The sequence below is a fragment of the Tasmannia lanceolata genome, unplaced genomic scaffold (assembly GCF_043159265.1).
Source record: "Tasmannia lanceolata isolate RefF3 unplaced genomic scaffold, GAP_Taslan_0.1 ptg000020l, whole genome shotgun sequence".
In the NCBI taxonomy this organism is placed as follows: domain Eukaryota; kingdom Viridiplantae; phylum Streptophyta; class Magnoliopsida; order Canellales; family Winteraceae; genus Tasmannia; species Tasmannia lanceolata.
In genome coordinates this window covers 26996218-27008594 of record NW_027518697.1, presented here as the reverse complement: position 1 = coordinate 27008594, position 12377 = coordinate 26996218, and positions in this window count along the sequence as shown.

Genomic DNA, 12377 nt, shown 5'->3' with positions numbered 1-12377 from the left:
ATATAAACCATATGGTGATGTGGATGATTTAATATTTTGTTTTGAACATTACACTATCTATCTATTGGATTGTGCTATATGTAGAACATAGGAGGAGATTGTTGGGTATATAATATAACCCATGTATGTTCTAATATAAGCCCAATAAGATGATAGACCGGTGTAGTGGGCCTATTTGGGCTAGAGCCCACTAACCTATTAAAACCCTAGTGTATCTAATATATATAGGGGCTAGAGGCAACAAACTTGGTATTCCAAATTAGATACCCTGGGTGTAATGCTTCAAGCAACCTCTTGCTTGACCTAATTCCTCTAACACCCACAACTGTATTGGTCACAAAAGCACCTATTCTCGCACACGCATCCCTCGCTTTCTATTTTGTTTGATTTCGTTTCCCTCATTTTGGCAGGATCTCAACCATATCTTTCTTTACACATCTACATGCCCTATGTGGAGACGTATTTTATTACTGTGTAAAGTATATGAAAAAAAACATGACACGCCCCAAAACAAACAGAAAGCAATCTTTATTTTCGTTGTGACTGATATCCACAGTTCCATAATTTGATAATGACACTAATCACATTGTTTCGGAATGGATGTTGAAAGCATCCAGTATTTAACAAAGATGAAAGCTAATTAAAAAAGGTGTAACATAAAGTGAGTAGTGTCATTATAAAATTGTGGTAGTGAGCAAGGAAGAAAGCTTTAGTGGCACATAACCTAATTGAAATGCAATAGGCCCCACTTTCGATCCTTCGATCCTCTGACCTTATTACCTCAAATCTTATTTCGAACAGATTTGACCATCCGACCTTGATTTGCAATCTTGTGATCTTCTTTTGTTCCATCTTAACCACACGATTTCAACCAAGCAATCCCATTAGATGTGGGTCCAACGTATGTATTTTTGTTTGGAGGCTCACTACAATTATGCTCTGCTTGAATTGTAGGAAAAACAATTTAGACTGATATAATACAATTATGGCTTATTTAGATGGATATCATAGTAAAATGAAGATGTTCTATATACAATTTGAACGGCACTGGATCAATTTTTTTTTTTTTCAATTGTAATCAAACAGTGGAAAATCAGGAAATTATGGAAAAGTTGTTCCTTTTCAAAAAAAAATAGAAAATTCTTGCAATCCAAACAAGGCTTTAGGTCTAACTACCTGAGCCTAATTTACATTTAATCATCCAATTAGATTCATCTTGCATCACATTAGGATTATCAATCCAAGCAATCCTATCGGACACTTGTTTCAAAACTTTAGTAGCTGGTGTGTAGGGCCCACTTAAAAAAGTGTGCCCTACACACACTTTAGATTGCTTAACCCTGATATGCATTTCCTTCTGCCCAAACTAATTTCCATTTGATCGTTTGGTCCTGTTTGGAATGCAAGAAAACCATTTCTTACGAAAAATGTTTTCATATCAAAATTTATTCTTTCTACAATTTAAGAATTTGTTTTCTTTCCGAAGGATAATATGATAAATTGAAGGCTCCTCATAACTAAAAATTGAATAGGGTTTGTTTAAGTTCTGATTTTTCTGTGTAAATATTAAGAAATTTTAGAAATATTTTTCCTTTCCATACTTCTCCAGAAAATTCCTGCAATACTAACAGGGACTTACGTCCCAGTATTTAACGAGCATTCCTATTGGGCCTGTGTTTGAGTTGACCCACCTGACTATTCATGTGGGGTCTGGAAGTCACCATAGCAATCCCTCGAGCCCAATTTCCGTTGACTCAGTTTACATGGGCCCCCGCTTCTTTACGTGCTTATTTGGGTCACACCTTGGCTGAAATAAGTTAGTTGTAATATTTGTTATTTTCATATTTGCTTTGTAGTTATTTAGTTAGTTAGGAGGCTTAGAGATAAGACTTATCTAGATTATGGATTTTTGATAAATAACGTGTAACCAGTCTTTTGGAGAGAATGAAGAAAGTTATCCCATATTTGTGTTTTTTGCACAAAGGAGGAACGACCCTTCCCTCGAAGTGACCTAAGTGGCTGATCTTCCCTCTAAGAAGATCAAATTCGTTGCGAATCGATTTAGGTTCGCAACAATTGGTATCAAAGTGGTCGATCTTGCGCCCATGGCTACGTCTTCGAAGATTTGAGAATCAATACATGGAGATCTGCAGGAGATTAAAGCACTTATTTTGGAAATGATGGAAGAACATCGACGATTTAAGGACGGCTTGAACAAAACTGGCACAACGGTCGAAAAGGCTTGCACGATGAAAAAGAAACGTCGAAACAGAAAAAGATGGGGAAAGAATAAGGGACAAAAAAATCAGCTAGAAGAACAGGTGAAAAGGCCACAAAAGAAAGTTCGCTGTCGCCGTCTACGAGTCAGTTCTCAAACTGTCCGATGTCATCGAAAAAATTCTCGCCCACAGCCATCAATGCCTCAACATCCAAATCGTTTCAGAAAAACACACCGCATGAGCTTTGATGAACGCCGGGATGAGAGCGGTTTGAAGATGGAGTTGTCTCAACCATTGATGTCAACTATGTTTTTCGTGAAGATGATGCCCAATAAGATTTGGGACCCCGGCGGAATAAATTATCTTCTCCAATGATCCAACCTTGAGGACAAGGTTGATTTAAGGGGGGAATAATGTTACGTGCTTATTTGGGTCCCACCTTGGCTGAAATAAGTTAGTTGTGATATTTCTTATTTTCATATTTGCTTTGTAGTTATTTAGTTAGTTAGGAGGCTTAGAGATAAGCTTATCTAGATTATGGATTTTTAATAAATAATCTGTAACTAGTCTTTTGGAGGGAATGAAGAGAGTTATCCCAAATTTGTGTTTTTTGCACAGAAAGGAGAAACGACCCTTCCCTCGAAGTGGGTTAAGAGGCTGATCTTTCGTTTAAGAAGATCAAATCCGTTGCGAATCGATTTAGGTTCGTAACAGTGTACTTAAGGAATGGGTCCCATTCCTATTATATCATACCAGATGATTGCATCTAATTCATCTTGTTCGGTCCATTTATGATCAACATAATCCACTTAATTGGTTGATCCTATTCCACTAAGGCAGATGTTATATGTAAGGTTCACAACAAGAAATTTCAAAAAAATGCAGTAATTATGAATTTAGAAAATAAGGGACAATCAAATGGTGAAATGTTTTTTAATTTTTAGTAATCTTAGAATAATTAATAATATTTTAAACCTAAAGGCCTACATAATTTGGAACACTAATGAGTCATTTGGATACATGGATTTTTTAATCCTGGATTTTACAAGCTAAAACCTTTATCTGGATTTTACAAGATTGATCGAGTGGTAACATGGCTTATTTAAGCACTTAAAATTCAGGTTTTAGGATTTAAAATCCATTTTTGAGCTTGTAAAATCTATACAATCCTGGATTATATAAAATCCATGTATCCAAACCGTCCCAACAACTACGTACAAGCCCATTATATATTATCATTGCTCGTCATTCAACTTCACTCTTGGTCGTCAATCTTGACGGAAAGCCTACACATACTCGCGATCCAATGATCCAATCCACTTCGGGGCCTGGCTTCTTTTTGGGCCTAATTGATCATAATTTGATCCACTCATTTTTATCACATTTTAGTCCTCACTTGGAGTACGACCCAGCATATGTACTATATGTGGGCCTCATAAATGCACCATGTGGGTCCCATTCCTATTAGATCTAATTATCCGAACCATTCATTATTAGACATCTGATAAATAAGATCCAAGTAATGCTATTGGGCCCATTTATGATTGACTAGATCCACATGGAAGTTATTGTGTTTGCCCTCTCTATACAAAAAGGGAAGTGATATATTTGACCCCTTTTCTCCCCTGGATCATCCCCTTTTAGTGTATTTATGACCACGGTTTTAAATTTCGGCCGAAATCCAAAATTTCGGATTTCGTTGAGGACCAAAACCGAAACGTTCTGAAACCGAAATTGCCGAAAGTTACCAAATTTCGGTTGAAATTTCAGAAATTCGGCTAAATTTTTTTATTAAACATTATTTTTTTATTCATTTACAGAATTTCAGCCTAAATTATCGAAATTTCAGCCCAAAACATGACATTTTGAGTGCCTTTACCAAATTTCGGCCGAAATTTCCGGATTTCGGTTAAAATTTCTGTTTCAGTGAGGACCGAAACTATTCCCGAAACCGAAATTTAAAACCTTGTTTATGAGTACTTTTTTTCACTAGAAGGGGCTGGCCCATGGAAGAAATGAAGCTGAATATATCATTTCCCAAAAAAAAAGTTTTAAAAGATTGAGTAAAAACAAAAAAAAGGTGTAGTGGTAGCTGTGGTGCTCACCAACAAGCAACTCAAGTGCTTTAATTAATTGTTGGTGGGCCAATAAAAAAATATTTTAAAAATTAGTTGTACGAATATAGAATTAATTTGGAAGGTCTTTCTTTTTTTGCTTTCAAAGCAAATTTAGACAAATGGAGCTTATAGTGTTGAAATTTGAGGAAATTAGTAACTACTTTTTTTTCCCCAAGGAAAATGCTAAGAAAATGGTTGTCTTTCTAAACAGCCTTGGATCAAATCATTAAATAATAAAGCAACAAATCATAAATAAAGAACAAATAAAAATTTCAATAGATTAGGATTGTATTTAGCTCATGGAGGAGATTAGAAGATTTTCACTATCTCTAATATTAGGCCATGTTTGGATTGCACCAAAAACATTTTTGACAGAAATTTTTTTCTTGGGAGAATTATTTCTTTCCACAATTTAGAGATAAATGATATGGTTATGGTTAATTTACAGGGAAATTATCATAAATTGAAGTTTACTCGAGCCGGTTGGTTCAATTGGGAGAGGAGGAGTTGTTTATACACGGTACATAAACCCGACACTACCCAAGATAGTTTCCCAAATTGATTGGGATTTTTCTACCTACATAGTCAAACTATTAAGATTGATACCCTAATCTCATAGGGAAATGATATATTCACCCCCTTTTCTTACTTGGGATAGCCCTCTCTAGTGTATTTATGACTACTCTTTCACACTAGGGGAGGTTGTTGGCCTAGACGAGGTATTGGACCCAGGTTAGCCACGTGGCCTGGTACGTGCTAGCAATGCCGTGGCGTCACAATGGTGCTACTTAACAATGATAATGGTTGCGCCCTTTCGATCAGCAATTGCTTTTTGTCATATTGGTAGTGCCATGATCCTACATCAACGATCACTATAATTTGATCACTTAAACCAAGAAATGAAATCTTGTCCATTGCTTATGCATGACGAGGCTTTGTTAGGGTAATTGATCTGTATCCTATTAAGTGGCATTGGCAAAGATCCACCATTGATCCACATGGGCATGTCCAATTGACGACCATTGGAGAAGATAAACTTAAATGGAGTTTATCATCTTGGATGAATGTAGAAGGAATGGGGTCCGTATGTGAGAGAGAGAGAGAGAGAGAGAGAGAGAGAGAGTCTTCTCCATCTCATGGATCTAGAAAAGAGAAATTATAAGATGAGTGGGCTTACAAACACGTACAGCATGGATGTGCCACCCTTGATATTTGATCCAATAGTAGCTTCTCAGATGAAGTACCACCCTTGATATTTGATCCAACAATAGCTTCTCAAAAAGTGAGCTGCCGTTGGATCAAATATCAAGGGTGGTACCAATATTATGTGTTTGTACGCCTACTCATCATATAAAATGGGTTGCGTGCATCTGAAGTCCAGTATTTTTCAAAATGTACAGTGGGGCTCACTTCATAGGATGATCCAAACCGTTCACTTGTTGGGCCTCAACAGAAATAGGATGTGCCTCGTAGAAACCTCTATAGATCGAAGGGTTAGGATCATCTTATGGAGATGATCTACATTCTATAGCCTATTTTTACGTTGTGGCCCAACAAATGAATGATTTTGGATCACCCTATGAAGTGAGCCCTACTGTACTTTTTGAAAAGTACTGGACTTCACAAGCTTTTTGGATCATCCTGGTTAATGTGTACCGCGAGATGGCCCATGTTTGTTGAGACACCCCCTCATTTCCTCTGTAAAAAAAAACAACTCAAAACCTTCTTTTGAACTTTGGAGGGAATCTTCCAAGGTAATGTAGGGATGAATCTATGAGAAGTAACTTTCCATTTTTCCATTCTGTTTGAAATGAGCCGTGAAGCTTCTTTTCCTGCGTTGAGTGCCCGCATGCACAAAAGAGCAGCACTCAAACATTCAAAGTTGTAGTGTTTTTCCGACAAGTCACTACTTTTTGAGCTAAGTATCCTGGCATTAATAAGTGTTGTCTCTCGGATGCGTTAAGAGTTTGAATCGGTGTAACCCACTTGCATTTTTAGTACAATTTGGGTCACTCTAAACTAGCATCTAAAAAGCCTGAACTGACTATGGATGATGAATCGTATGCCTTTCATGTATTCAAAAGATAGAGCTATTGTCCGAAGTCCATGTTTGGATTGCAAGAAACTTTATGGGAAGTTTGGAAAGGAAAAGTATTTCTAAAGATTTCAACTTTTTTACACAAAAAAAAAAAGATAACTTCAACCAACTCTATTCAATTTCCCTCTATATCATGGAAAGAAAAAAAATTCTCTAGGAAAAATTTCCATCAAAAATGTTTTTCTTGCGGTCCAGACAGGACCTGCTGGTTCTGTTGATGACTGGAACTTCACATTTGATGGAGACATATACAGTCGAAACCAGAAATTATATGGTGCCCGACCTTGAAGTCCCTTGTGGGCAGTACTTTTGATATTTGATCCAACAGCAGACCACTTTTTCAGAGTATGCTATGGGATCAAATATCAAGGGTGGTACCGCTAGCAAGGTGTGATGGTCGGGCACCATATAAAAACTCGAAACTTTAAGTTGGATGGAGACCACATGCTGTGTCTAGGTTAAAAGTTTGTCGGGAAGTTAGTGCCAAAGGCCATGTAAAGGGCCATAAACACCCTTCTTAGTATGTCGCGCTAGCCTTATGAGCAAGGGTGTAATGCCTTGTTTTGAAGCAAGTTCCCTTAATTGAAAATTATTTTTAACTAGTCACTGAAAAGAATGAAAAGGCGGAAAAACAAACTTCTAAAAAAATCCAAGATGTCCCAAAAAATGATGTCATATTTTAATTGATGCAAGTATCCTTCGTTCAATTCCAAATCATTATTTTTCTGCCTTTTTTTAATCTAGTATTTCTCATATTAAAAACGATTGAAGGTTTCATAAGAATATCGAAAAAAGGCAAAATTTATCATACTCTTTGAGTTACTAAAAGGGCATTTTTGTCAAAAAAAATAGTTTAGTCTCTAATAAATTTTATAATAGTTAATAATTAAGGATTTATAAGATATAATTTTTAAAAGTTAAACTTTTTGGTGAAACTATGATTCTCAAAGATTAATTGAAACCTATTTTGTAAGTTAGGGATTTATAGGTAATATATTGATTTAAACGTAAAATATCCGTTGATTGTTTTCCAAATAAATTTTCCCTTAAGAATTATGTGTAAGACCCCAGAGACTCATAAACTTATATTTTGGCTTCTAGAGTTCACCATTATTCTTTTCTTATTAGCCAATAAGAATTAGTTTAAGTTCCAACAATTCCCTTCAAGCATTTAGAATACAATAGCTAATATAGTTCTTGGGAATTTCTTAAAGCACCTTCAAATTTGGAGTATTTTCCTACAATATTATTGGATTTGCATTAAAATAAAGAGCAAATAAAAAGTGTCAGAAAAATTTTAAAAATTAATACTCTCTCTTTAGGAAATGTTTGGATGCAGAAAAAGCATTTTTTTCAAAGTATTTTTCTTGGAAAGATTTTTTATAATTTTTTTGCTCTTGAAAAGTATCACATAGAAAATGACTAATGTACCCCTATCTCAGAATTAATGAGCAAATTACCTCTAATACATATGAGGTATGGGTAAATAAAAACGAGATTATCTTTGTTATTTTCTACGTGATAGGTGAATTTTGGTCATTTGTCAGGTAGGGGTGTTTTAGTCAGTTTTCCATGAGATAAGTGTATTCTGGTCATTTTATAAGATATGGGTGTTTTAGTTATTGTCTACGGAATAGGGTATTATGGTAAAAAAAAATTAAAATAGGTGTTTCGGGTATTTCTGAAGAGATATGGTATGTTGATCATTTTCAATGAGATATGGCCATTTAGGTCATTTTATAAAATAGGGATGTTTTAAGATTTTTTTTGTTTTAATTTGTAAAAGTTTTTAATTTTTTTTTTTTTTCTTCTTTTCTATTTTCTCTGAAATCTACCGTAGATATACAAAGTTAATGTGGATAAACAAACTTGGAGTAAGGATATTTTCGTAATTTTTCATGGGGTACAGGTATTTTGGTCAATTCCCCATGAAGTAACAGTATTTGTGTCAGTTTCTATGAAATATGATTAGTTTGGTTTGTTACAGGATAGGGTTATTTTGGTCATTTTCAATGAAATAGGGTTGTCTGTCATTTTCAATGAAACATGGGTGTTTTGGTCATCTTCGATGAGATAAAGTTATTTTAGTCATTTTATATGAGATAATGGTATTTTAGTTATTTCTTACGAAATAAGGGGTTCTAGGGCTTTTTCCTTTTTAAGATTTTGCTCAATATTTTTTATTTTTTCTCAAACATAACGTGAAGACACAGACAAAGGTATTCTACAAGATAGAGATATTTTCCTTTCTTGGAAAAGATAATAACAAGTATGACTAAGTTTTTTATTTTCTCTATTTTGGGACATTTTTCCGAAAATAAAAAAATCTCTAGTAAATGAGTTAACCAAATAGTGAAAAACTCATTTGTGAGAAAATGAAATCAAAGCATCCAAACATGCGCTATTCTTTAGGACACAAAATGTTGGGAAAACATTGTATTGTGGAAGCACAATTAAATTTTCAAGATCATTAGGGGTATGTCACATGGCGAAAATGAAACATTTCCATCAATAGGTGTAAGGAATATTATGGGAGATGATATTTTCACCCCCCTCCCCCCGCTCCAAATGCGCTCCCATTATAATGTGATTTGACATGAACAATGGACAACTTTAACGCTTTTTGACGTCAAATCACTTTAACAGGGTGGCGCATGCGGAATGCAGGGGGGTGAAAATATCATCGCCCAATATTATATATATGGCACTCTTGCCTTTATTATTATACTTTTGTCATTGATTGTTACAAAATTATAAAGCAAATGTAAACATACACATCTCCGTTCACATGTAACTGTGCATCCATTTTAGCCGAGGGAGAGGGAGAGGGAGAGGGAGAGGGAGAGGGAGCGGGAGAGTGCTATTAGATTATCGAGAGGTGTCAAGCGTATAGGACCTTTCAGTGGAAAAATTGGGAGCACCACATATATGGGGTTGGGGTTGGGTTGAGGTTGGGGTTTAAGAAAAAGTAAGGGAGTGTTCGGTAACCATATTTTATTGGGATTCTCCTTTTATGGCTGAAGAATGACAGGAGCAAAATTATCTCATAGAATCTCGTTCAGCTACTTGGGTCACTAAGCTCGTTTCCGAAATTTTACGTTCTCTCACAGCTAAAATTTCGGATTCTTCAAAGCCATCATTCCATTTTACCCTGTTTTTTAGGAAAGAATGGGAAGCCCTTGCTGAACACACCCTAAATTTCCTGATTGTTGATATTAGAGATGAATTTTGGATTTCAGTTTCAAATCATTTTACAATCAGCTTGTGCACTGTCATGTGCTCTCCACAGCAACTAGTGTTTGTATGATCCAGGCACCTCCAAGGGTGTGTACTTTTGGATGGGCCGCGACGCTAGGACGGATCCAGCACCTCCAAGGGTGTGTACTTTTGGATGGGCCGCGACACTAGGACGGATCCAGACGGTCGACTTCCTACTACATTGGCAGTAGTTCTTGATAGTAGACCACTGTGCTCTTTGTATAGTGGCAGGGGAATCAGTCGATCACATTTTTTTACATTGCAGATATGCCAGGGAGGTGTGGAGCCTAATTATTTGTAAATTTGGAATGTGTTGGGTGTTTCCCTCTTCGCTTCCTGACCATTTAGAATGTTGGCTTTTAGTCCCTTGGAAGAAAAAAAGGTAAGATTCTATGGAATGTATGTCTTTTAGCTACTTTATGGGTGCTATGGAAAGAACACAATAACTAGATTTTTGAGGGTGTGACAAAATCCTCTTCTTTCTCATTTATTAAAATATTGCCCGCACAATTGCTTGGGTAAAAACTATCCAACCCTTAAAGTTTGTTTCGGCCTTTGATCTTTGGAATGGGAGGAGGGACATCTGCTTCAGCTTGGCACAACGTCAGACAATTATGCAATTGCAACATTGGGAACCCCCCCAATCAAGGATTTTTAAAGCTCAACTTTGATGGGTTTAGTTTGGGGACTCGGGTCCTACGGGTATCGGTGGAGTTCTCAAAGACGATGGGGGAGCAGTTCTATCGGCTTTTAAATGAGGCAAAGGTTCGAGCAGCCTACCAAGATATTAAGTGTCTGGACAATGAGAGTTTGAACCGGGTGGTAGTGGAGGAAGATTCCCTCAACGTCATCAGTTGGCTTAGAGGTCCCAGCGTGCCCCCTTGGAGATTCATGCAGTTCTTTGATGAAATTCAAGACCGTGTGCCTGGGGTTTTCGATTATCTTTAATCATGTTAGAAGATATTCCAATAGTGAGATGGATAGCCTAGCAAAGGCAGGGATAGATAAGGAAAAGCTTGAGATGTTTGATTTCCTTCCCCCTTAACCTGTATTTTCTTTTGGTATCCTTTTTGCTTTTATGTCATTTCTCTATCTCTATGACGATCCTGTATAATTAACAGCGTTGACCATCTCGGTCCTTCCTCCCATTTGAATGAAAGTTTGCTACCATTCAAAAAAATGATACAAAACAAATGTCAGTTAAGAAATTCAAAAAATGTATACAACCATTTTCTCGTAATTAGATCCTATTCGTCTAAAAAGGTGTGAAACTCACTTCTTTGTAGGACATTTGCTTGGTTGATAAGAATCAATGATCATTTCAAACCCCTTAAACAATCCAGTCTTCATGGCAATGCATAGTGTTAAGTTTTATAGACATGGCAATACATAATGATAAGTTTGATAGAAATTTGAGTTGGTTCGAATAGAAGTTGATGGTTAATTGTGAGACTAATTTGTAAATCTGGGATAAGGGGATTCAACCATTTTCTAAAAGTAATTGTTTAAAGATCAAGAATGCTAAGATTTCATATAAAATAGGTCAAATCAAATCATTCAATAGACTTATTAAATCTAAACTGCTCTAAGCATGCAATTAATCTAAAATACAAAAGAGATTAAGAACTTACCTCGATCGGCCATGGTAGTTGATCAATCTGGGCTGGATATTCTACTAACTCTCTAGATTATTAGATTTTTTATGGGAAAGATCCCCTAATATTCAATTAGATGGAAGAAGAGACCACCCCTACAATTTTCACCTATAACAAAACTCTAATTGGTTTAGTTGAACTTAGGGGTGCACTAAAATATTCATGTCTAACTACAATAAGATGTACTGTGTATTTATATACCCTTCATTGATTACTTGGTCAATGAGTAAATTTAGTAATTTCACACTTAATCTCACTCTTTAATCCAAATAGTTTATATAAGATCAATGGTTGTCCACATAAGATCTTACACAGTCTCGCAGACCCCAAAACATGAAAGGATTTCTCATGTTCATCCATCATTATATATAAATGAAGCCTTCACTTTTCCAACGGACACATTCCCTTACAGGGGAGGGAAAATGTTGGAGAGTTGCGGACACAATCATTTGAATCTAACAAGCTTTGGGAAGTGATATATCCGCCCCTTTTGATTGCCTGGGACACCCAGCAGCTGACGGCAGAGGGGCTGATGTAGTTCATGTCAGAAGGATTCAATGGGGCTGATTGCCACGTACACTGGCCTAGGTGTCCCAAGTAATCAAAAGGGGCGGATATATCACTTCCCCAAGCTTTTTGTTGGGGCTTCCATGCAAAAACCAAAGATCCCCCACCGGAAAAGTAAATGGATGTGGATGGGTTTATAACAACTTGGGCACCCCCACTATCACGGCTACCTTTTAAGGGTGAGTTCTACCTTCTAACTGGGTCCCAACACTTTTTTTGAAGGAACGTGTGCAAACAACCAGGACCGACAATTTCAGTGCATGGTGTAGGGGGACAGATCTCTAAGAAGGACGACCTAGAGAAGCTGTTTGTTTGCAGAAAAGGTTGTCCTGGATAAAACATTTTCATAGATTGTGTTTTCTAAGATAAGTTCTTGGATAAAATTTACTGCATAAGTATCCTTCTGTTTGTTTGGAGAAAAGGTTGTCCTGGATAAAACATTTTCATTGATTGTGTATTCTAA